The sequence below is a fragment of the Cibotium barometz genome, chromosome 15 (genome assembly GCF_041138505.1).
Source record: "Cibotium barometz isolate CiBa-2024 chromosome 15, ASM4113850v1, whole genome shotgun sequence".
Classification (NCBI taxonomy): Eukaryota; Viridiplantae; Streptophyta; class Polypodiopsida; order Cyatheales; family Cibotiaceae; genus Cibotium; species Cibotium barometz.
Genome location: NC_141060.1, coordinates 57,586,937 through 57,611,934, shown reverse-complemented (window position 1 = coordinate 57,611,934; position 24,998 = coordinate 57,586,937). Strand labels below are relative to the sequence as shown.

The following is a 24,998-nucleotide window of genomic DNA, read 5'->3' as shown; positions in this document are numbered from 1 at the left end:
ATCCGATGGTGGCCAGCATGTTGCATCGCCCCAGGCCCAAGGTTAATTAATAAAGCATAGATTTGAAGCTCTTTTTCCACATATACCTAGTGTACAAGGTGCCCTGATGGCTCATGTGCTTGTGTCTAAAGGTTGCGGTGGCATGTCTGATCCCTGACAGTGCTTCAAGGCCCTCTATGAGCGAAGTTGTTGAGATGCTGCAAACAATCAAGGGGTCAAAGCTGGCAGAGCAGTTTCTTGTAGATAGAGTCTCTGACAGACCTTGGCTTGGCAATCAAGAAGCGTTTATGCCACTTTTCACCTCGCAATCATACCCTCTTGATAACAAGAGCTTAAACTTGCAACCATCTTAATTAGTAAACTTTCAGATGTTGAGCTCTTGACATGAGCGGGTAGTAAACCGATCTGTAAACAGCCTCACTCATGAAAGGATAATCAAAGGCTCCAGTCAGTATCATAAAATTGGGTGTCTTCAAATTTGAAGTGTCACATTTTCCCTGGATTGTGTATCCTTGTACCGCGCTATGCATAACCAACTCTTCATAAAAAAAAAACAAAAAAAACAAAACAAAACAAAACACAGAGCATGAGGCCGGGAGTATGCCCCGCATCTATAAACGTGCCCCCGCAGCTTCATTCTTTTTCAGCGAGGGCTCAGCCAAGTGGCAGCTCCCCCACTCCAGAGTGAGGCCAGCCTCCCCCACAGCTGTAAACGTGCCAACCCGCCTACCCTTGCATCTGTAAAAGTTGAAAGCATATTTAGAGGGAAAATTAGAGAAGGGATATATATAGAAAGAGAGAGAGAGAGAGAGAGGGGGAGAGAGAGAGGGTATTAACGTCAGTAGAATGTAACCACTAGGGCATATACAACCAACGGTGGGACTTGAGAGAGAGAAGAATTAGGTTTTTTAATGTTTTATGTTTTGTTTTGGATGGAAAAATGAAAATATGAGAGAGAGAGAGAGAGAGAGAGAGAGAGAGAGAGAGAGAGATGGCTAGAGTAGAATTTGTTAAAAAAAGTTTTTTTGTTTTATTTTCAATAAAAACAATTTGTTTTATTTTGTTTTATTTTAATTGGGAAAAATAAGAGAGAGAGAGAGAGAGAGAGAAGGGGGAGAGTTGGAGAGTAAGATTAAAATATGTTCTTTAAAATGTTTATTGTTTAGTTCTAAATGGGAAAAATAAAAATGAGAGGGGGAAAAGAGAGTAGAATTAGTTTTATAAAAAAAGGTTGAAAGATTATCAAGAGGAAAAATGAGAGAGAGAAAGAGAGATTGATTACAATTAGGTTTTTTAATGTTTTTTGTTTTGTTTTGAATGGAAAAATGAAAATGAGATGAGAAGGGAGGGGAAGAGAGAGAGAGAGAGAGAGAGAGAGAGAGAGAGCGAGAGTAGAATTTGTTAAAAAAAAGTTTTTTATTTTGTTTTAAATAAAAATACTTTTTTTTTATTTTGGTTTAATTGGTAAAAATAAGAGAGAGAGAGAGAGAGAGAGAGAGAGAGAGAGAGAGAGAACGATTAAAGAGTGAGAGACGAGAGAAAACGCGAGGAGGAGGAGGAGATAGGAAAAAGAGTGAGAGTGTGTACTGATTAAAATTAGTTTAGTTTCAAATGGGAAAAATAAAATTAAGAGGGGGGTGGGGGAGGATGGTGGTGACTTGAAGTTCATCAAAAGTTAGGGGTAGTGCTACGTTGAGTTCATATCCTTCAAAATATTGCCCTAACTTGTTCACCTGGATTGTAGGAATGCTAGTGTTTCCTTCTAGTTCTACGGATCTTTCCTCATCAATCTCATTGGAACTTCCTAGTTCTATCTGTTCTTTCATTCTTGCTCTAAGCCTTCCTTCCATCTAATCCTTCAAATCCTTTTATGGACTCGGGCTTCCTTGAAGTAAGGTGCGAATAGGAATCTGGACTTATGAAGACAGAAAGGAAGAGAGACTTACAATAGAGAGAGAGAGAGAGAGAGTGTGTGAGAGAGAGAGAGGACGAGGGAGGGAGATTGATTAAGTGACTTGAGAGAGAGGACGAGGGAAAATGATAGGAGAAGGTAGAGAGAAAGAAAGAGTAGAATTGGGTTTTAAAATGTTTTTGAATGGAAAATGAAGATGAGAGGAGAAGTGGTTGTTTGCCATGTCTCTTGTGTTTGCATCAGCTGGGAGTTCTTTCTCTCAAGTAACTCGTATGGATTTACTCTGATATACTTGTATGGATTTACCTCTGATATACTCGTATGGATTTACCTCTGATATACTAGTAATGGTATATAGACTATTGAGTCCCATGATGGCTGTCAATGGGAATCTCTGTGCTCTTTACAAAATTATGGGTTAATGACTTGGTTGAAACCCATATTGTTCTCTGTCCATATTGCGTATTCTTCAGACTATTCATTTTGACTTATGATGCATGAATGGATGATGACCTTTGGCAGATTCATGACTGTGAATTAATATCTGATTTCGGATAATATATTCTCTAGTTTTTTTTTCTACACCTACAGTCGATTTTTTTTTGGCTAATATGAGCTTGGCACTGCACTTATGAGCACATCTTAAAATCTAATCTCTAGATGCCCTAAACCACTATACACACATCGAAGTTACAGAGCAGCGCATAACTTTTTCCTCTGAGTATTATGCTACGATGCCCGATGGTTGCTTAATATAGGCTTGATTGATATAGACTAATTAAGCATTCTGAATTTTTCAGAAATTTTAACTGAAGTCTTACATGGCTTTGTACATTATGAGATATTGGCCACCCATAGCCTTTGTTAAGTAAGTTTTGGGCACCCACGCGTGAATAAGAGACCTAACTGATAAAGTTAGGTCATGGAGACCTAACTGATAAAGTTGCTACAGCTGACGGAGAGTCAACGGAGGACGTCTCGCGTAGTATGGTCGGTCGAGATCTTGACCAGTCTCGGTTCAATTTAAATGGTGAGCTTCCGGTATGGTGGATGAGGGACCAAGGAAGCGGCCTATGAGTGAAGCAGTAGGTGACCTACGAAGGATCCTAGAGGGTGCTGACCATACGGTGCTCGGGCTCTGGGTCATCGAAGATACCCACAAGTACGTCAGGGAAGATATTGAAACAAGGAGTAAGAGTTATTTTCTGAATTTGGGTGTGGATCTGGTTGATTGACCTTGCTGGTCCTCAAACAGATGAGTCCATGACTCTTTTATATGGATCTGTTGGTTGATCTTGCTGATCTTCCACGGAGATTTCATTTTGTTATGTGAATATATTGCTGGTTACTATGAGCTAAGAACTATCGAAAAGGCCCTTGAGTGAATAGGTGGTGAGCGTTCTGGTTGCCAATGATGCCATAAGTACACCGATGAAGGAATGATTGAAAATAAGGATTCAACCAGAGATTTTGAGGATTGTGATCAGTGACACAATGGTTTCATTAAAGGATTGTTTTAAAGATAGTTGATGCTCAGAAAAAAAAGGTAATTTCATATTGGGTGTGTAAGTGGTGTGACTAATTTTATGTTTGGCATGAACTTCCGGCTAGGGGGCCTGGAAACTATTTTCCCTGGTACCCGGGACAAAACCTAACCAAATTCCTAATTGGATCCTATCTCTACAATGGTTGGACGGTTGACTAACCCATGGGACTGGATAGGGTTAGGCTGGATTGATGGATCCGTAAATCGAGACCCAAATTCTGTTAGTTCGATAGATGAAGTAAATTCCGGACAAAAATTGTTCTATGGAAAAAGAATCAACGGCTGTGCCTCTCAATGAGAAAAAAAGCGTTGGTCTCTATGATCCAAGTACAGTCTTTTTCCCTGATCTGACTATGGGACTTACGGGTTCGGTCAGATGAACTCAGTTAGTTAAGGCTTTTGACTACGTTAGAGAAAAGTTATCCTGGTGGAATCGCCTGTGCTTTCCGGGCAAGGAAAGTTTTTCCAAGTTCGGTTTTGGAAGAATCGAGGAATTAGTCACCTGTCCGGATATCCGTGGTGGGCGAGACCCCGAGTGTGGGACCCTGCTCCGCGCAAGATGTGCTGCTTCTGGTAGCACTCCGAATCCGTTGCGCGATGGGGACGGGGATCTCACAAAACTGGTTGTGCATGACTTTTCAAGCCCTCCCCCAAAGTCTACCCTTGTGTATACTCTTGGGATTGCCCCCGTCTCCCTCCCTCCAAGCAGCTCTATTGCCATCCCACTAATACATATTGAGATACCTTGGCAGCCGCAAGCTGACACACCGGACTTTTACAAGACATATCTCCAGCTCAAGAAAAACGTCGTCTCCTTTCTACCGGCAGGCTCTTCCATTGGTAAGAGTTTGTTAGAATGCTTGCTGATTGATGGGGTCGATATGCCATGTGTGTCGAGAAGAGAGCAGGAAGCCATTGCAAATTGAATATAAGATTTTGAGGCTATGAGGAAGATAGGGGTTTTTGGTATGGTTGTTTCTTTACAGTCGAAGAGGTTGTTTCTATAGCTTTCAGGTATGCTGTGGACGAGCACAATGTTCTCAGAGTAAATCCTAGAGATTTTAACACTTGTACTGTTCCGAGCCAGCCCAATATCTCCGTGCACAAAGACCCAGAAATACCCATCAGTCTACTCGAAGAAGGAAACTATTACTTCATTGATGGACTGAAAGATAACTGTGCTACTAGCAACAACATGAAGATTCTAGTGCAGGTTGGACCTAGTGAAGCATTTTCAGGTAACTTCTCCAGCGTGCTGCTTCTCATGATCTCGTGGCGGTTCGATCGTTGTGCTTATGACTGAGTTTAGTGAAACTTCACCAACATCCGGAAGACATTTCCCACTTGTAGGTAGGCTTGAAGCCTTCAATTTCTAGCTGGAAATTTAGCTAAGCAAGCAAGCTTATGTGCATTTCGTTGCTAGCTTATGTGCATTTCGTCCACCAAAGTAAGTTAGATTCAGTGACCTCATCACTACTGACAGCTTTGTGTGGCTGCTTATTTGCTTGTTGGTACCGTCAGTCATTATTGTAGTAGGATTAGTCCTTGGAATTTTCTGTTTTTGCTGCTATCAAGCAAAAGCCCAAGGGAATCACACTGCAATGAACAGCAAAGGTGTTGTACATAACACAGAATCTGCAATGAGCAACCTCCTGGCTGCCAACGACGGGCGCAACACATGCAAAGTATTCACTTCTGAGGAGCTGCAGAGAGCAACAGACGACTTCTCTTCCAGTAATGAGATTGGGCAAGGAGGTTTTGGGATGGTGTTTAAAGGCATCTTGGATAATGGCATAGTTGTTGCAATCAAAAGGACTAAGCATGCTGGATCAGGGGATGACATTGACCAATTTGTGAATGAAATTTCTATCTTGTCCCAGGTTAACCACTGCAACTTGGTCAGGCTCTTAGGCTACTGTGTTGTCTTGGAGGAGCCCCTCCTTGTGTATGAATTCATACCCAATGGAACTCTTCAAGAGCATCTTGCCAAGGCTCGCCAGGGAAGCTCCGACAAGCTCGACTGGAAGAGGAGGTTCAACATTGCCATTCAAACTGTTGAGGCTCTTAAATACTTGCATGTGCATGCAACCCCTCCCATCTTTCACAGAGATGTCAAGTCTGCCAACATTCTTCTGGACCATGATTTCAATGCCAAGGTTGCTAACTTTGGGCTCTCCAACTTACTCGTGGACCCTGATGCTACCCATGTTTCCACCATGGTGAAGGGCACCCCAGGCTATCTGGATCCTGATTACGTCCAGAACTTTGTTCTCACAGAAAAGTCAGATGTTTACAGCTTTGGAGTTGTGTTGCTGGAGCTTGTAACCTCGAACAAGCCCATTGATACTTCAAAGCCGCAAGGGGAGCAGAATATTGTCTCCTCCTCGATTCTTCTGATCATGGCCGGGAGAGTCAGTGAGATTCTTGACCAGCAATTGGCATCACACGTTGATGACGAGGACTTCTGTGATCGAGGGTGTTGCTCAGGTGTGTAACAAGGAACGCTTGTGATTAAAAAAAAAGTATATGTTCTATCCATCCATTGCATGCCATAAACCATGTGTAATCAACATCCGATGGTGGCCAGCATGTTGCATCGCCCCAGGCCCAAGGTTAATTAATAAAGCATAGATTTGAAGCTCTTTTTCCACATATACCTAGTGTACAAGGTGCCCTGATGGCTCATGTGCTTGTGTCTAAAGGTTGCGGTGGCATGTCTGATCCCTGACAGTGCTTCAAGGCCCTCTATGAGCGAAGTTGTCGAGATGCTGCAAACAATCAAGGGGTCAAAGCTGGCAGAGCAGTTTCTTGTAGATAGAGTCTCTGACAGACCTTGGCTTGGCAATCAAGAAGCGTTTATGCCACTTTTCACCTCGCAATCATACCCTCTTGATAACAAGAGCTTAAACTTGCAACCATCTTAATTAGTAAACTTTCAGATGTTGAGCTCTTGACATGAGCGGGTAGTAAACCGATCTGTAAACAGCCTCACTCATGAAAGGATAATCAAAGGCTCCAGTCAGTATCATAAAATTGGGTGTCTTCAAATTTGAAGTGTCACATTTTCCCTGGATTGTGTATCCTTGTACCGCGCTATGCATAACCAACTCTTCATAAAAAAAAAACAAAAAAAACAAAACAAAACAAAACACAGAGCATGAGGCCGGGAGTATGCCCCGCATCTATAAACGTGCCCCCGCAGCTTCATTCTTTTTCAGCGAGGGCTCAGCCAAGTGGCAGCTCCCCCACTCCAGAGTGAGGCCAGCCTCCCCCACAGCTGTAAACGTGCCAACCCGCCTACCCTTGCATCTGTAAAAGTTGAAAGCATATTTAGAGGGAAAATTAGAGAAGGGATATATATAGAAAGAGAGAGAGAGAGAGAGAGAGGGGGGGGGGAGAGAGAGAGGGTATTAACGTCAGTAGAATGTAACCACTAGGGCATATACAACCAACGGTGGGACTTGAGAGAGAGAAGAATTAGGTTTTTTAATGTTTTATGTTTTGTTTTGGATGGAAAAATGAAAATATGAGAGAGAGAGAGAGAGAGAGATGGCTAGAGTAGAATTTGTTAAAAAAAAGTTTTTTTGTTTTATTTTCAATAAAAACAATTTGTTTTATTTTGTTTTATTTTAATTGGGAAAAATAAGAGAGAGAGAGAGAGAGAGAGAGAGAGAGAGAGAAGGGGGAGAGTTGGAGAGTAAGATTAAAATATGTTCTTTAAAATGTTTATTGTTTAGTTCTAAATGGGAAAAATAAAAATGAGAGGGGGAAAAGAGAGTAGAATTAGTTTTATAAAAAAAGGTTGAAAGATTATCGAGAGGAAAAATGAGAGAGAGAAAGAGAGATTGATTACAATTAGGTTTTTTAATGTTTTTTGTTTTGTTTGGAATGGAAAAATGAAAATGAGATGAGAAGGGAGGGGAAGAGAGAGAGAGAGAGAGAGAGAGAGAGAGCGAGAGTAGAATTTGTTAAAAAAAGTTTTTTATTTTGTTTTAAATAAAAATAATTTATTTTTTTTATTTTGGTTTAATTGGTAAAAATAAGAGAGAGAGAGAGAGAGAGAGAGAGAGAGAGAACGATTAAAGAGTGAGAGACGAGAGAAAACGCGAGGAGGAGGAGGAGATAGGAAAAAGAGTGAGAGTGTGTACTGATTAAAATTAGTTTAGTTTCAAATGGGAAAAATAAAATTAAGAGGGGGATGGGGGAGGATGGTGGTGACTTGAAGTTCATCAAAAGTTAGGGGTAGTGCTACGTTGAGTTCATATCCTTCAAAATATTGCCCTAACTTGTTCACCTGGATTGTAGGAATGCCAGTGTTTCCTTCTAGTTCTACGAATCTTTCCTCATCAATCTCATTGGAACTTCCTAGTTCTATCTGTTCTTTCATTCTTGCTCTAAGCCTTCCTTCCATCTAATCCTTCAAATCCTTTTATGGACTCGGGCTTCCTTGAAGTAAGGTGCGAATAGGAATCTGGACTTATGAAGACAGAAAGGAAGAGAGACTTACAATAGAGAGAGAGAGAGAGAGTGTGAGAGAGAGAGAGAGGGAGGGCGGGAGGGAGGGAGATTGATTAAGTGACTTGAGAGAGAGGACGAGGGAAAATGATAGGAGAAGGTAGAGAGAAAGAAAGAGTAGAATTGGGTTTTAAAATGTTTTTGAATGGAAAATGAAGATGAGAGGAGAAGTGGTTGTTTGCCATGTCTCTTGTGTTTGCATCAGCTGGGAGTTCTTTCTCTCAAGTAACTCGTATGGATTTACTCTGATATACTTGTATGGATTTACCTCTGATATACTCGTATGGATTTACCTCTGATATACTAGTAATGGTATATAGACTATTGAGTCCCATGATGGCTGTCAATGGGAATCTCTTTGCTCTTTACAAAATTATGGGTTAATGACTTGGTTGAAACCCATATTGTTCTCTGTCCATATTGCGTATTCTTCAGACTATTCATTTTGACTTATGATGCATGAATGAATGATGACCTTTGGCAGATTCATGACTGTGAATTAATATTTGATTTCGGATAATATATTCTCTAGTTTTTTTTTCTACACCTAGAGTTGATTTTTTTTGGCTAATATGAGCTTGGCACTGCACTTATGAGCACATCTTAAAATCTAATCTCTAGATGCCCTAAACCACTATACACACATCGAAGTTACAGAGCAGCGCATAACTTTTTCCTCTGAGTATTATGCTACGATGCCCGATGGTTGCTTAATATAGGCTTGATTGATATAGACTAATTAAGCATTCTGAATTTTTCAGAAATTTTAACTGAAGTCTTACATGGCTTTGTACATTATGAGATATTGGCCACCCATAGCCTTTGTTAAGTAAGTTTTGGGCACCCACGCGTGAATAAGAGACCTAACTGATAAAGTTAGGTCATGGAGACCTAACTGATAAAGTTGCTACAGCTGACGGAGAGTCAACGGAGGACGTCTCGCGTAGCATGGTCGGTCGAGATCTTGACCAGTCTCGGTTCGATTTAAATGGTGAGCTTCCGGTATGGTGGATGAGGGACCAAGGAAGCGGCCTATGAGTGAAGCAGTAGGTGACCTACGAAGGATCCTAGAGGGTGCTGACCATACGGTGCTCGGGCTTTGGGTCATCGAAGATACCCACAAGTACGTCAGGGAAGATATTGAAACAAGGAGTAAGAGTTGTTTTCTGAATTTGGGTGTGGATCTGGTTGATTGACCTTGCTGGTCCTCAAACGGATGAGTCCATGACTCTTTTATATGGATCTATTGGTTGATCTTGCTGATCTTCCACGGAGATTTCATTTTGTTATGTGAATATATTGCTGGTTACTATGAGCTAAGAACTATCGAAAAGGCCCTTGAGTGAATAGGTGGTGAGCGTTCTGGTTGCCAATGATGCCATAAGTACACCGATGAAGGAATGATTGAAAATAAGGATTCAACCAGAGATTTTGAGGATTGTGATCAGTGACACAATGGTTTCATTAAAGGATTGTTTTAAAGATAGTTGATGCTCAGAAAAAAAAAGTAATTTCATATTGGGTGTGTAAGTGGTGTGACTAATTTTATGTTTGGCATGAACTTCCGGCTAGGGGGCCTGGAAACTATTTTCCCTGGTACCCGGGACAAAACCTAACCAAATTCCTAATTGGATCCTATCTCTACAATGGTTGGACGGTTGACTAACCCATGGGACTGGATAGGGTTAGGCTGGATTGATGGATCCGTAAATCGAGACCCAAATTCTGTTAGTTCGATAGATGAAGTAAATTCCGGACAAAAATTGTTCTATGGAAAAAGAATCAACGGCTGTGCCTCTCAATGAGGAAAAAAGCGTTGGTCTCTATGATCCAAGTACAGTCTTTTTCCCTGATCTGACTATGGGACTTACGGGTTCGGTCAGATGAACTCAGTTAGTTAAGGCTTTTGACTACGTTAGAGAAAAGTTATCCTGGTGGAATCGCCTGTGCTTTCCGGGCAAGGAAAGTTTTTCCAAGTTCGGTTTTGGAAGAATCGAGGAATTAGTCACCTGTCCGGATATCCGTGGGCGAGACCCCGAGTGTGGGACCCTGCTCCGCGCAAGATGTGCTGCTTCTGGTAGCACTCCGAATCCGTTGCGCGATGGGGACGGGGATCTCACAAAACTGGTTGTGCATGACTTTTCAAGCCCTCCCCCAAAGTCTACCCTTGTGTATACTCTTGGGATTGCCCCCGTCTCCCTCCCTCCAAGCAGCTCTATTGCCATCCCACTAATACATATTGAGATACCTTGGCAGCCGCAAGCTGACACACCGGACTTTTACAAGACATATCTCCAGCTCAAGAAAAATGTCGTCTCCTTTCTACCGGCGGCAGGCTCTTCCATTGGTAAGAGTTTGTTAGAATGCTTGCTGATTGATGGGGTCGATATGCCATGTGTGTCGAGAAGAGAGCAGGAAGCCATTGCAAATTGAATATAAGATTTTGAGGCTATGAGGAAGATAGGGGTTTCTGGTATGGTTGTTTCTTTACAGTCGAAGAGGTTGTTTCTATAGCTTTCAGGTATGCTGTGGACGAGCACAATGTTCTCAGAGTAAATCCTAGAGATTTTAACACTTGTACTGTTCCGAGCCAGCCCAATATCTCCGTGCACAAAGACCCAGAAATACCCATCAGTCTACTCGAAGAAGGAAACTATTACTTCATTGATGGACTGAAAGATAACTGTGCTACTGGCAACAACATGAAGATTCTAGTGCAGGTTGGACCTAGTGAAGCATTTTCAGGTAACTTCTCCAGCGTGCTGCTTCTCATGATCTCGTGGCGGTTCGATCGTTGTGCTTATGATTGAGTTTGAATCAGGGGCAAGACTTAGTGAAACTTCACCAACATCCGGAAGACATTTCCCACTTGTAGGTAGGCTTGAAGCCTTCAATTTCTAGCTGGAAATTTAGCTAAGCAAGCAAGCTTATGTGCATTTCGTTGCTAGCTTATGTGCATTTCGTCCACCAAAGTAAGTTAGATTCAGTGACCTCATCACTACTGACAGCTTTGTGTGGCTGCTTATTTGCTTGTTGGTACCGTCAGTCATTATTGTAGTAGGATTAGTCCTTGGAATTTTTTGTTTTTGCTGCTATCAAGCAAAAGCCCAAGGGAATCACACTGCAATGAACAGCAAAGGTGGTGTACATAACACAGAATCTGCAATGAGCAACCTCCTGGCTGCCAACGACGGGCGCAACACATGCAAAGTATTCACTTCTGAGGAGCTGCAGAGAGCAACAGATGACTTCTCTTCCAGTAATGAGATTGGGCAAGGAGGTTTTGGGATGGTGTTTAAAGGCATCTTGGATAATGGCATAGTTGTTGCAATCAAAAGGACTAAGCATGCTGGATCAGGGGATGACATTGACCAATTTGTGAATGAAATTTCTATCTTGTCCCAGGTTAACCACTGCAACTTGGTCAGGCTCTTAGGCTACTGTGTTGTCTTGGAGGAGCCCCTCCTTGTGTATGAATTCATACCCAATGGAACTCTTCAAGAGCATCTTGCCAAGGCTCGCCAGGGAAGCTCCGACAAGCTCGACTGGAAGAGGAGGTTCAACATTGCCATTCAAACTGCTGAGGCTCTTAAATACTTGCATGTGCATGCAACCCCTCCCATCTTTCACAGAGATGTCAAGTCTGCCAACATTCTTCTGGACCATGATTTCAATGCCAAGGTTGCTAACTTTGGGCTCTCCAACTTACTCGTGGACCCTGATGCTACCCATGTTTCCACCATGGTGAAGGGCACCCCAGGCTATCTGGATCCTGATTACGTCCAGAACTTTGTTCTCACAGAAAAGTCAGATGTTTACAGCTTTGGAGTTGTGTTGCTGGAGCTTGTAACCTCGAACAAGCCCATTGATACTTCAAAGCCGCAAGGGGAGCAGAATATTGTCTCCTCCTCGATTCTTCTGATCATGGCCGGGAGAGTCAGTGAGATTCTTGACCAGCAATTGGCATCACACGTTGATGACGAGGACTTCTGTGATCGAGGGTGTTGCTCAGGTGTGTAACAAGGAACGCTTGTGATTAAAAAAAAAGTATATGTTCTATCCATCCATTGCATGCCATAAACCATGTGTAATCAACATCCGATGGTGGCCAGCATGTTGCATCGCCCCAGGCCCAAGGTTAATTAATAAAGCATAGATTTGAAGCTCTTTTTCCACATATACCTAGTGTACAAGGTGCCCTGATGGCTCATGTGCTTGTGTCTAAAGGTTGCGGTGGCATGTCTGATCCCTGACAGTGCTTCAAGGCCCTCTATGAGCGAAGTTGTCGAGATGCTGCAAACAATCAAGGGGTCAAAGCTGGCAGAGCAGTTTCTTGTAGATAGAGTCTCTGACAGACCTTGGCTTGGCAATCAAGAAGCGTTTATGCCACTTTTCACCTCGCAATCATACCCTCTTGATAACAAGAGCTTAAACTTGCAACCATCTTAATTAGTAAACTTTCAGATGTTGAGCTCTTGACATGAGCGGGTAGTAAACCGATCTGTAAACAGCCTCACTCATGAAAGGATAATCAAAGGCTCCAGTCAGTATCATAAAATTGGGTGTCTTCAAATTTGAAGTGTCACATTTTCCCTGGATTGTGTATCCTTGTACCGCGCTATGCATAACCAACTCTTCATAAAAAAAAACAAAAAAAACAAAACAAAACAAAACACAGAGCATGAGGCCGGGAGTATGCCCCGCATCTATAAACGTGCCCCCGCAGCTTCATTCTTTTTCAGCGAGGGCTCAGCCAAGTGGCAGCTCCCCCACTCCAGAGTGAGGCCAGCCTCCCCCACAGCTGTAAACGTGCCAACCCGCCTACCCTTGCATCTGTAAAAGTTGAAAGCATATTTAGAGGGAAAATTAGAGAAGGGATATATATAGAAAGAGAGAGAGAGAGAGAGAGAGGGGGGGGGAGAGAGAGAGGGTATTAACGTCAGTAGAATGTAACCACTAGGGCATATACAACCAACGGTGGGACTTGAGAGAGAGAAGAATTAGGTTTTTTAATGTTTTATGTTTTGTTTTGGATGGAAAAATGAAAATACGAGAGAGAGAGAGAGAGAGAGATGGCTAGAGTAGAATTTGTTAAAAAAAAGTTTTTTTGTTTTATTTTCAATAAAAACAATTTGTTTTATTTTGTTTTATTTTAATTGGGAAAAATAAGAGAGAGAGAGAGAGAGAGAGAAGGGGGAGAGTTGGAGAGTAAGATTAAAATATGTTCTTTAAAATGTTTATTGTTTAGTTCTAAATGGGAAAAATAAAAATGAGAGGGGGAAAAGAGAGTAGAATTAGTTTTATAAAAAAAGGTTGAAAGATTATCGAGAGGAAAAATGAGAGAGAGAAAGAGAGATTGATTACAATTAGGTTTTTTAATGTTTTTTGTTTTGTTTGGAATGGAAAAATGAAAATGAGATGAGAAGGGAGGGGAAGAGAGAGAGAGAGAGAGAGAGAGAGAGAGAGAGCGAGAGTAGAATTTGTTAAAAAAAAGTTTTTTATTTTGTTTTAAATAAAAATAATTTATTTTTTTTATTTTGGTTTAATTGGTAAAAATAAGAGAGAGAGAGAGAGAGAGAGAGAGAGAGAGAGAGAGAACGATTAAAGAGTGAGAGACGAGAGAAAACGCGAGGAGGAGGAGGAGATAGGAAAAAGAGTGAGAGTGTGTACTGATTAAAATTAGTTTAGTTTCAAATGGGAAAAATAAAATTAAGAGGGGGGTGGGGGAGGATGGTGGTGACTTGAAGTTCATCAAAAGTTAGGGGTAGTGCTACGTTGAGTTCATATCCTTCAAAATATTGCCCTAACTTGTTCACCTGGATTGTAGGAATGCCAGTGTTTCCTTCTAGTTCTACGGATCTTTCCTCATTAATCTCATTGGAACTTCCTAGTTCTATCTGTTCTTTCATTCTTGCTCTAAGCCTTCCTTCCATCTAATCCTTCAAATCCTTTTATGGACTCGGGCTTCCTTGAAGTAAGGTGCGAATAGGAATCTGGACTTATGAAGACAGAAAGGAAGAGAGACTTACAATAGAGAGAGAGAGAGAGAGAGTGTGAGAGAGAGAGAGAGGGAGGGAGGGAGGGAGGGAGATTGATTAAGTGACTTGAGAGAGAGGACGAGGGAAAATGATAGGAGAAGGTAGAGAGAAAGAAAGAGTAGAATTGGGTTTTAAAATGTTTTTGAATGGAAAATGAAGATGAGAGGAGAAGTGGTTGTTTGCCATGTCTCTTGTGTTTGCATCAGCTGGGAGTTCTTTCTCTCAAGTAACTCGTATGGATTTACTCTGATATACTTGTATGGATTTACCTCTGATATACTCGTATGGATTTATCTCTGATATACTAGTAATGGTATATAGACTATTGAGTCCCATGATGGCTGTCAATGGGAATCTCTTTGCTCTTTACAAAATTATGGGTTAATGACTTGGTTGAAACCCATATTGTTCTCTGTCCATATTACGTATTCTTCAGACTATTCATTTTGACTTATGATGCATGAATGGATGATGACCTTTGGCAGATTCATGACTGTGAATTAATATCTGATTTCGGATAATATATTCTCTAGTTTTTTTTTCTACACCTACAGTCGATTTTTTTTTGGCTAATATGAGCTTGGCACTGCACTTATGAGCACATCTTAAAATCTAATCTCTAGATGCCCTAAACCACTATACACACATCGAAGTTACAGAGCAGCGCATAACTTTTTCCTCTGAGTATCATGCTACGATGCCCGATGGTTGCTTAATATAGGCTTGATTGATATAGACTAATTAAGCATTCTGAATTTTTCAGAAATTTTAACTGAAGTCTTACATGGCTTTGTACATTATGAGATATTGGCCACCCATAGCCTTTGTTAAGTAAGTTTTGGGCACCCACGCGTGAATAAGAGACCTAACTGATAAAGTTAGGTCATGGAGACCTAACTGATAAAGTTGCTACAGCTGACGGAGAGTCAACGGAGGACGTCTCGCGTAGCATGGTCGGTCGAGATCTTGACCAGTCTCGGTTCGATTTAAATGGTGAGCTTCCGGTATGGTGGATGAGGGACCAAGGAAGCGGCCTATGAGTGAAGCAGTAGGTGACCTACGAAGGATCCTAGAGGGTGCTGACCATACGGTGCTCGGGCTCTGGGTCATCGAAGATACCCACAAGTACGTCAGGGAAGATATTGAAACAAGGAGTAAGAGTTGTTTTCTGAATTTGGGTGTGGATCTGGTTGATTGACCTTGCTGGTCCTCAAACGGATGAGTCCATGACTCTTTTATATGGATCTGTTGGTTGATCTTGCTGATCTTCCACGGAGATTTCATTTTGTTATGTGAATATATTGCTGGTTACTATGAGCTAAGAACTATCGAAAAGGCCCTTGAGTGAATAGGTGGTGAGCGTTCTGGTTGCCAATGATGCCATAAGTACACCGATGAAGGAATGATTGAAAATAAGGATTCAACCAGAGATTTTGAGGATTGTGATCAGTGACACAATGGTTTCATTAAAGGATTGTTTTAAAGATAGTTGATGCTCAGAAAAAAAAGGTAATTTCATATTGGGTGTGTAAGTGGTGTGACTAATTTTATGTTTGGCATGAACTTCCGGCTAGGGGGCCTGGAAACTATTTTCCCTGGTACCCGGGACAAAACCTAACCAAATTCCTAATTGGATCCTATCTCTACAATGGTTGGACGGTTGACTAACCCATGGGACTGGATAGGGTTAGGCTGGATTGATGGATCCGTAAATCGAGACCCAAATTCTGTTAGTTCGATAGATGAAGTAAATTCCGGACAAAAATTGTTCTATGGAAAAAGAATCAACGGCTGTGTCTCTCAATGAGGAAAAAAGCGTTGGTCTCTATGATCCAAGTACAGTCTTTTTCCCTGATCTGACTATGGGACTTACGGGTTCGGTCAAATGAACTCAGTTAGTTAAGGCTTTTGACTACGTTAGAGAAAAGTTATCCTGGTGGAATCGCCTGTGCTTTCCGGGCAAGGAAAGTTTTTCCAAGTTCGGTTTTGGAAGAATCGAGGAATTAGTCACCTGTCCGGATATCCGTGGGCGAGACCCCGAGTGTGGGACCCTGCTCCGCGCAAGATGTGCTGCTTCTGGTAGCACTCCGAATCCGTTGCGCGATGGGGACGGGGATCTCACAAAACTGGTTGTGCATGACTTTTCAAGCCCTCCCCCAAAGTCTACCCTTGTGTATACTCTTGGGATTGCCCCCGTCTCCCTCCCTCCAAGCAGCTCTATTGCCATCCCACTAATACATATTGAGATACCTTGGCAGCAGCAAGCTGACACACCGGACTTTTACAAGACATATCTCCAGCTCAAGAAAAACGTCGTCTCCTTTCTACCGGCAGGCTCTTCCATTGGTAAGAGTTTGTTAGAATGCTTGCTGATTGATGGGGTCGATATGCCATGTGTGTCGAGAAGAGAGCAGGAAGCCAGGCTATGAGGAAGATAGGGGTTTCTGGTATGGTTGTTTCTTTACAGTCGAAGAGGTTGTTTCTATAGCTTTCAGGTATGCTGTGGACGAGCACAATGTTCTCAGAGTAAATCCTAGAGATTTTAACACTTGTACTGTTCCGAGCCAGCCCAATATCTCCGTGCACAAAGACCCAGAAATACCCATCAGTCTACTCGAAGAAGGAAACTATTACTTCATTGATGGACTGAAAGATAACTGTGCTACTGGCAACAACATGAAGATTCTAGTGCAGGTTGGACCTAGTGAAGCATTTTCAGGTAACTTCTCCAGCGTGCTGCTTCTCATGATCTCGTGGCGGTTCGATCGTTGTGCTTATGACTGAGTTTGAATCAGGGGCAAGACTTAGTGAAACTTCACCAACATCCGGAAGACATTTCCCACTTGTAGGTAGGCTTGAAGCCTTCAATTTCTAGCTGGAAATTTAGCTAAGCAAGCAAGCTTATGTGCATTTCGTTGCTAGCTTATGTGCATTTCGTCCACCAAAGTAAGTTAGATTCAGTGACCTCATCACTACTGACAGCTTTGTGTGGCTGCTTATTTGCTTGTTGGTACCGTCAGTCATTATTGTAGTAGGATTAGTCCTTGGAATTTTCTATTTTTGCTGCTATCAAGCAAAAGCCCAAGGGAATCACACTGCAATGAACAGCAAAGGTGGTGTACATAACACAGAATCTGCAATGAGCAACCTCCTGGCTGCCAACGACGGGCGCAACACATGCAAAGTATTCACTTCTGAGGAGCTGCAGAGAGCAACAGACGACTTCTCTTCCAGTAATGAGATTGGGCAAGGAGGTTTTGGGATGGTGTTTAAAGGCATCTTGGATAATGGCATAGTTGTTGCAATCAAAAGGACTAAGCATGCTGGATCAGGGGATGACATTGACCAATTTGTGAATGAAATTTCTATCTTGTCCCAGGTTAACCACTGCAACTTGGTCAGGCTCTTAGGCTACTGTGTTGTCTTGGAGGAGCCCCTCCTTGTGTATGAATTCATACCCAATGGAACTCTTCAAGAGCATCTTGCCAAGGCTCGCCAGGGAAGCTCCGACAAGCTCGACTGGAAGAGGAGGTTCAACATTGCCATTCGAACTGCTGAGGCTCTTAAATACTTGCATGTGCATGCAACCCCTCCCATCTTTCACAGAGATGTCAAGTCTGCCAACATTCTTCTGGACCATGATTTCAATGCCAAGGTTGCTGACTTTGGGCTCTCCAACTTACTCGTGGACCCTGATGCTACCCATGTTTCCACCATGGTGAAGGGCACCCCAGGCTATCTGGATCCTGATTACGTCCAGAACTTTGTTCTCACAGAAAAGTCAGATGTTTACAGCTTTGGAGTTGTGTTGCTGGAGCTTGTAACCTCGAACAAGCCCATTGATACTTCAAAGCCGCAAGGGGAGCAGAATATTGTCTCCTCCTCGATTCTTCTGATCATGGCCGGGAGAGTCAGTGAGATTCTTGACCAGCAATTGGCATCACACGTTGATGACGAGGACTTCTGTGATCGAGGGTGTTGCTCAGGTGTGTAACAAGGAACGCTTGTGATTAAAAAAAAAGTATATGTTCTATCCATCCATTGCATGCCATAAACCATGTGTAATCAACATCCGATGGTGGCCAGCATGTTGCATCGCCCCAGGCCCAAGGTTAATTAATAAAGCATAGATTTGAAGCTCTTTTTCCACATATACCTAGTGTACAAGGTGCCCTGATGGCTCATGTGCTTGTGTCTAAAGGTTGCGGTGGCATGTCTGATCCCTGACAGTGCTTCAAGGCCCTCTATGAGCGAAGTTGTCGAGATGCTGCAAACAATCAAGGGGTCAAAGCTGGCAGAGCAGTTTCTTGTAGATAGAGTCTCTGACAGACCTTGGCTTGGCAATCAAGAAGCGTTTATGCCACTTTTCACCTCGCAATCATACCCTCTTGATAACAAGAGCTTAAACTTGCAACCATCTTAATTAGTAAACTTTCAGATGTTGAGCTCTTGACATGAGCGGGTAGTAAACCGATCTGTAAACAGCCTCACTCATGAAAGGATAATCAAAGGCTCCAGTCAGTATCATAAAATTGGGTGTCTTCAAATTTGAAGTGTCACATTTTCCCTGGATTGTGTATCCTTGTACCGCGCTATGCATAACCAACTCTTCATAAAAAAAAAACAAAAAAAACAAAACAAAACAAAACACAGAGCATGAGGCCGGGAGTATGCCCCGCATCTATAAACGTGCCCCCGCAGCTTCATTCTTTTTCAGCGAGGGCTCAGCCAAGTGGCAGCTCCCCCACTCCAGAGTGAGGCCAGCCTCCCCCACAGCTGTAAACGTGCCAACCCGCCTACCCTTGCATCTGTAAAAGTTGAAAGCATATTTAGAGGGAAAATTAGAGAAGGGATATATATAGAAAGAGAGAGAGAGAGAGAGAGAGGGGGGGGGAGAGAGAGAGGGTATTAACGTCAGTAGAATGTAACCACTAGGGCATATACAACCAACGGTGGGACTTGAGAGAGAGAAGAATTAGGTTTTTTAATGTTTTATGTTTTGTTTTGGATGGAAAAATGAAAATATGAGAGAGAGAGAGAGAGAGAGATGGCTAGAGTAGAATTTGTTAAAAAAAAGTTTTTTTGTTTTATTTTCAATAAAAACAATTTGTTTTATTTTGTTTTATTTTAATTGGGAAAAATAAGAGAGAGAGAGAGAGAGAGAGAGAGAGAGAGAGAGAAGGGGGAGAGTTGGAGAGTAAGATTAAAATATGTTCTTTAAAATGTTTATTGTTTAGTTCTAAATGGGAAAAATAAAAATGAGAGGGGGAAAAGAGAGTAGAATTAGTTTTATAAAAAAAGGTTGAAAGATTATCGAGAGGAAAAATGAGAGAGAGAAAGAGAGATTGATTACAATTAGGTTTTTTAATGTTTTTTGTTTTGTTTGGAATGGAAAAATGAAAATGAGATGAGAAGGGAGGGGAAGAGAGAGAGAGAGAGAGAGAGAGAGAGAGAGCGAGAGTAGAATTTGTTAAAAAAAAGTTTTTTATTTTGTTTTAAATAAAAATAATTTATTTTTTTTTATTTTGGTTTAATTGGTAAAAATAAGAGACAGAGAGAGAGAGAGAGAGAGAGAACGATTAAAGAGTGAGAGACGAGAGAAAACGCGAGGAGGAGGAGGAGATAGGAAAAAGAGTGAGAGTGTGTACTGATTAAAATTAGTTTAGTTTCAAATGGGAAAAATAAAATTAAGAGGGGGGTGGGGGAGGATGGTGGTGACTTGAAGTTCATCAAAAGTTAGGGGTAGTGCTACGTTGAGTTCATATCCTTCAAAATATTGCCCTAACTTGTTCACCTGGATTGTAGGAATGCCAGTGTTTCCTTCTAGTTCTACGGATCTTTCCTCATCAATCTCATTGGAACTTCCTAGTTCTATCTGTTCTTTCATTCTTGCTCTAAGCCTTCCTTCCATCTAATCCTTCAAATCCTTTTATGGACTCGGGCTTCCTTGAAGTAAGGTGCGAATAGGAATCTGGACTTATGAAGACAGAAAGGAAGAGAGACTTACAATAGAGAGAGAGAGAGAGAGAGTGTGAGAGAGAGAGAGAGGGAGGGAGGGAGGGAGGGAGATTGATTAAGTGACTTGAGAGAGAGGACGAGGGAAAATGATAGGAGAAGGTAGAGAGAAAGAAACAGTAGAATTGGGTTTTAAAATGTTTTTGAATGGAAAATGAAGATGAGAGGAGAAGTGGTTGTTTGCCATGTCTCTTGTGTTTGCATCAGCTGGGAGTTCCTTCTCTCAAGTAACTCGTATGGATTTACTCTGATATACTTGTATGGATTTACCTCTGATATACTCGTATGGATTTATCTCTGATATACTAGTAATGGTATATAGACTATTGAGTCCCATGATGGCTGTCAATGGGAATCTCTGTGCTCTTTACAAAATTATGGGTTAATGACTTGGTTGAAACCCATATTGTTCTCTGTCCATATTGCGTATTCTTCAGACTATTCATTTTGACTTATGATGCATGAATGGATGATGACCTTTGGCAGATTCATGACTGTGAATTAATATCTGATTTCGGATAATATATTCTCTAGTTTTTTTTTCTACACCTACAGTCGATTTTTTTTGGCTAATATGAGCTTGGCACTGCACTTATGAGCACATCTTAAAATCTAATCTCTAGATGCCCTAAACCACTATACACACATCGAAGTTACAGAGCAGCGCATAACTTTTTCCTCTGAGTATCATGCTACGATGCCCGATGGTTGCTTAATATAGGCTTGATTGATATAGACTAATTAAGCATTCTGAATTTTTCAGAAATTTTAACTGAAGTCTTACATGGCTTTGTACATTATGAGATATTGGCCACCCATAGCCTTTGTTAAGTAAGTTTTGGGCACCCACGCGTGAATAAGAGACCTAACTGATAAAGTTAGGTCATGGAGACCTAACTGATAAAGTTGCTACAGCTGACGGAGAGTCAACGGAGGACGTCTCGCGTAGCATGGTCGGTCGAGATCTTGACCAGTCTCGGTTCGATTTAAATGGTGAGCTTCCGGTATGGTGGATGAGGGACCAAGGAAGTGGCCTATGAGTGAAGCAGTAGGTGACCTACGAAGGATCCTAGAGGGTGCTGACCATACGGTGCTCGGGCTCTGGGTCATCGAAGATACCCACAAGTACGTCAGGGAAGATATTGAAACAAGGAGTAAGAGTTGTTTTCTGAATTTGGGTGTGGATCTGGTTGATTGACCTTGCTGGTCCTCAAACGGATGAGTCCATGACTCTTTTATATGGATCTGTTGGTTGATCTTGCTGATCTTCCACGGAGATTTCATTTTGTTATGTGAATATATTGCTGGTTACTATGAGCTAAGAACTATCGAAAAGGCCCTTGAGTGAATAGGTGGTGAGCGTTCTGGTTGCCAATGATGCCATAAGTACACCGATGAAGGAATGATTGAAAATAAGGATTCAACCAGAGATTTTGAGGATTGTGATCAGTGACACAATGGTTTCATTAAAGGATTGTTTTAAAGATAGTTGATGCTCAGAAAAAAAAGGTAATTTCATATTGGGTGTGTAAGTGGTGTGACTAATTTTATGTTTGGCATGAACTTCCGGCTAGGGGGCCTGGAAACTATTTTCCCTGGTACCCGGGACAAAACCTAACCAAATTCCTAATTGGATCCTATCTCTACAATGGTTGGACGGTTGACTAACCCATGGGACTGGATAGGGTTAGGCTGGATTGATGGATCCGTAAATCGAGACCCAAATTCTGTTAGTTCGATAGATGAAGTAAATTCCGGACAAAAATTGTTCTATGGAAAAAGAATCAACGGCTGTGCCTCTCAATGAGGAAAAAAGCGTTGGTCTCTATGATCCAAGTACAGTCTTTTTCCCTGATCTGACTATGGGACTTACGGGTTCGGTCAGATGAACTCAGTTAGTTAAGGCTTTTGACTACGTTAGAGAAAAGTTATCCTGGTGGAATCGCCTGTGCTTTCCGGGCAAGGAAAGTTTTTCCAAGTTCGGTTTTGGAAGAATCGAGGAATTAGTCACCTGTCCGGATATCCGTGGGCGAGACCCCGAGTGTGGGACCCTGCTCCGCGCAAGATGTGCTGCTTCTGGTAGCACTCCGAATCCGTTGCGCGATGGGGACGGGGATCTCACAAAACTGGTTGTGCATGACTTTTCAAGCCCTCCCCCAAAGTCTACCCTTGTGTATACTCTTGGGATTGCCCCCGTCTCCCTCCCTCCAAGCAGCTCTATTGCCATCCCACTAATACATATTGAGATACCTTGGCAGCCGCAAGCTGACACACCGGACTTTTACAAGACATATCTCCAGCTCAAGAAAAACGTCGTCTCCTTTCTACCGGCAGGCTCTTCCATTGGTAAGAGTTTGTTAGAATGCTTGCTGATTGATGGGGTCGATATGCCATGTGTGTCGAGAAGAGAGCAGGAAGCCATTGCAAATTGAATATAAGATTTTGAGGCTATGAGGAAGATAGGGGTTTCTGGTATGGTTGTTTCTTTACAGTCGAAGAGGTTGTTTCTATAGCTTTCAGGTATGCTGTGGACGAGCACAATGTTCTCAGAGTAAATCCTAGAGATTTTAACACTTGTACTGTTCCGAGCCAGCCCAATATCTCCGTGCACAAAGACCCAGAAATACCCATCAGCCTACTCGAAGAAGGAAACTATTACTTCATTGATGGACTGAAAGATAACTGTGCTACTGGCAACAACATGAAGATTCTAGTGCAGGTTGGACCTAGTGAAGCATTTTCAGGTAACTTCTCCAGCGTGCTGCTTCTCATGATCTCGTGGCGGTTCGATCGTTGTGCTTATGACTGAGTTTGAATCAGGGGCAAGACTTAGTGAAACTTCACCAACATCCGGAAGACATTTCCCACTTGTAGGTAGGCTTGAAGCCTTCAATTTCTAGCTGGAAATTTAGCTAAGCAAGCAAGCTTATGTGCATTTCGTTGCTAGCTTATGTGCATTTCGTCCACCAAAGTAAGTTAGATTCAGTGACCTCATCACTACTGACAGCTTTGTGTGGCTGCTTATTTGCTTGTTGGTACCGTCAGTCATTATTGTAGTAGGATTAGTCCTTGGAATTTTCTGTTTTTGCTGCTATCAAGCAAAAGCCCAAGGGAATCACACTGCAATGAACAGCAAAGGTGGTGTACATAACACAGAATCTGCAATGAGCAACCTCCTGGCTGCCAACGACGGGCGCAACACATGCAAAGTATTCACTTCTGAGGAGCTGCAGAGAGCAACAGACGACTTCTCTTCCAGTAATGAGATTGGGCAAGGAGGTTTTGGGATGGTGTTTAAAGGCATCTTGGATAATGGCATAGTTGTTGCAATCAAAAGGACTAAGCATGCTGGATCAGGGGATGACATTGACCAATTTGTGAATGAAATTTCTATCTTGTCCCAGGTTAACCACTGCAACTTGGTCAGGCTCTTAGGCTACTGTGTTGTCTTGGAGGAGCCCCTCCTTGTGTATGAATTCATACCCAATGGAACTCTTCAAGAGCATCTTGCCAAGGCTCGCCAGGGAAGCTCCGACAAGCTCGACTGGAAGAGGAGGTTCAACATTGCCATTCGAACTGCTGAGGCTCTTAAATACTTGCATGTGCATGCAACCCCTCCCATCTTTCACAGAGATGTCAAGTCTGCCAACATTCTTCTGGACCATGATTTCAATGCCAAGGTTGCTGACTTTGGGCTCTCCAACTTACTCGTGGACCCTGATGCTACCCATGTTTCCACCATGGTGAAGGGCACCCCAGGCTATCTGGATCCTGATTACGTCCAGAACTTTGTTCTCACAGAAAAGTCAGATGTTTACAGCTTTGGAGTTGTGTTGCTGGAGCTTGTAACCTCGAACAAGCCCATTGATACTTCAAAGCCGCAAGGGGAGCAGAATATTGTCTCCTCCTCGATTCTTCTGATCATGGCCGGGAGAGTCAGTGAGATTCTTGACCAGCAATTGGCATCACACGTTGATGACGAGGACTTCTGTGATCGAGGGTGTTGCTCAGGTGTGTAACAAGGAACGCTTGTGATTAAAAAAAAAGTATATGTTCTATCCATCCATTGCATGCCATAAACCATGTGTAATCAACATCCGATGGTGGCCAGCATGTTGCATCGCCCCAGGCCCAAGGTTAATTAATAAAGCATAGATTTGAAGCTCTTTTTCCACATATACCTAGTGTACAAGGTGCCCTGATGGCTCATGTGCTTGTGTCTAAAGGTTGCGGTGGCATGTCTGATCCCTGACAGTGCTTCAAGGCCCTCTATGAGCGAAGTTGTCGAGATGCTGCAAACAATCAAGGGGTCAAAGCTGGCAGAGCAGTTTCTTGTAGATAGAGTCTCTGACAGACCTTGGCTTGGCAATCAAGAAGCGTTTATGCCACTTTTCACCTCGCAATCATACCCTCTTGATAACAAGAGCTTAAACTTGCAACCATCTTAATTAGTAAACTTTCAGATGTTGAGCTCTTGACATGAGCGGGTAGTAAACCGATCTGTAAACAGCCTCACTCATGAAAGGATAATCAAAGGCTCCAGTCAGTATCATAAAATTGGGTGTCTTCAAATTTGAAGTGTCACATTTTCCCTGGATTGTGTATCCTTGTACCGCGCTATGCATAACCAACTCTTCATAAAAAAAAAAACAAAAAAAACAAAACAAAACAAAACACAGAGCATGAGGCCGGGACTATGCCCCGCATCTATAAACGTGCCCCCGCAGCTTCATTCTTTTTCAGCGAGGGCTCAGCCAAGTGGCAGCTCCCCCACTCCAGAGTGAGGCCAGCCTCCCCCACAGCTGTAAACGTGCCAACCCGCCTACCCTTGCATCTGTAAAAGTTGAAAGCATATTTAGAGGGAAAATTAGAGAAGGGATATATATAGAAAGAGAGAGAGAGAGAGAGAGAGAGGGGGGGGGGAGAGAGAGAGGGTATTAACGTCAGTAGAATGTAACCACTAGGGCATATA

At 42.4% G+C, this 24,998-nt stretch overlaps 4 pseudogenes; all 4 read left to right on the top strand.

The window, feature by feature from the left end:
* Positions 1–5,059: 5,059 nt before the first annotated feature.
* LOC147631466 (wall-associated receptor kinase-like 20 pseudogene) lies at positions 5,060–10,783 on the top strand (annotated as a pseudogene).
* Positions 10,784–11,099: 316 nt separating this feature from the next.
* On the top strand, positions 11,100–16,795 carry LOC147631465 (wall-associated receptor kinase-like 20 pseudogene; annotated as a pseudogene).
* A 316-nt stretch (positions 16,796–17,111) lies between these two features.
* Positions 17,112–22,835, top strand: LOC147631464 (wall-associated receptor kinase-like 20 pseudogene; annotated as a pseudogene).
* Positions 22,443–24,072, top strand: LOC147631463 (wall-associated receptor kinase-like 20 pseudogene; annotated as a pseudogene).
* Positions 24,073–24,998: the final 926 nt, after the last annotated feature.